Source organism: Lichenostomus cassidix, chromosome 15 (genome assembly GCF_008360975.1).
Source record: "Lichenostomus cassidix isolate B80296 chromosome 15, HeHo_3.0, whole genome shotgun sequence".
Lineage (NCBI taxonomy): Eukaryota > Metazoa > Chordata > Aves > Passeriformes > Meliphagidae > Lichenostomus > Lichenostomus cassidix.
The window spans coordinates 13,501,335-13,502,751 of record NC_139496.1 but is presented as its reverse complement, the minus strand read 5'-3'; positions in this window follow the sequence as shown (position 1 = coordinate 13,502,751).

Here is a 1,417-nt window from a genome sequence, read left to right as displayed (position 1 = left end):
CAGGGCCGACCCCAGACCCCTGTGTGGCAGCTCTGCAGCAGGGATCATCCAGCAAGTGATGCTGCTGAGACTGGCAGAGGGTGATGTTATGATAGAGGGCACAGTGCTTGCAGGGGTTGGCTTTAAGCATAATTGCTTGGGCAGGGGCTGTCATGCTCCAGTGGAGCCCAATGCTGCTCAGAGCTGGAGAGTGGAGAGCTGCTGAGGAGCCTAGGGCTCTGGGATGCCAGTACAGCTGGAGACCTACCCTGCCAAACAGGCCTGAAGTGTGACATCTGAACCAGCAACACTCCCAATATGGAAACTGCTGGACCTCCTAGACACCTCCACCACACCCCATCCTTTTGGCCTACAGTGATAGGTCCTTCCCTGTGTCAGAGGATGCTGTAGTCCTGCTCCATCCCATCCATCTTCCCAGATTGCTGAGAACTCTCAGAGTAGCAGTGAACTTAATCTCAGTGACCTGCTCTGGAGAAGCCCCTTGGTCTCTGGGCTGCCGGTCAAGGCAGGGAGCAGCACCTCTCCCCCTCTCCTAGGAGCTGGAAGCAGATGGCTGCTGCCTGCTTTGCAGAGCCCACAGCACTTCTGGGTTACATCAGGTACTTAGTCCTCTCCAGGGAATACTTCTGGCCTTTGCCCAGAAATAAGACTGAGCCCCAACAAGTCTGTCCTCTGCCAAGCAGGGCTGCACTTCAGCTGCAGGTAGGAAGCTCGGAGTCTCCAGGGGAGCCTCCCAACAGCAAGACACCAGGGCTTGGCTGTCCTGGCACTGCCTTGTAGGACCTAGGACAAGATGGAAAGATAAGGACACCACAAACAGCTTCTAAGTTGGAGCGAGCAGTGGGACCATTTTGGGGAGACAACGTATCCCCAGGGAGCCCTCGCAGGTGGAGGGCTTTTGGGGGTCCCCTGGGCATTAATCCTGCCGCGGTGTCAGGACGCAGCTCAAACAGCCCCCCAGCGCATGCAGGGGCATCCCATGGTGTGATCCCCCGGTCACGGTGGGGAAGACCTCTGGGCAGGAGGTGCTACTGGCTCTCTGCCCCGCATCCCACAAACCGGGGGCGCAGCAGCTCCTGTGGGCAGGGAGTCTCCGCGCCCGGGCTGGGCTCGGGGACACTCTTCGGGCAACGATACACCCTGGGGTGCCACCCAAGCCGGGCCAGGCCCGAGTTCCGCTACGCCGGCACCGGCGTGGGGACCGGGACGGGAGTGAGTCCGGAACCCCAGGGCACGGCATGGCACGGCGGCTTTTCTCGGTGCACGGGGCCGGAACCCCAGATCCGACGGGGCGGGGCGGGGCCGGGGCGGGGCGGGGCGGGGCGGGGCGGGGCGGGGCGGGGCGGGGCGGGGCGGGGCGGGGCGGGGCGGGGCGGGGCGGGGCGGGGCGGGGCGGGGCAGGGCCGGGCTGGCGGGA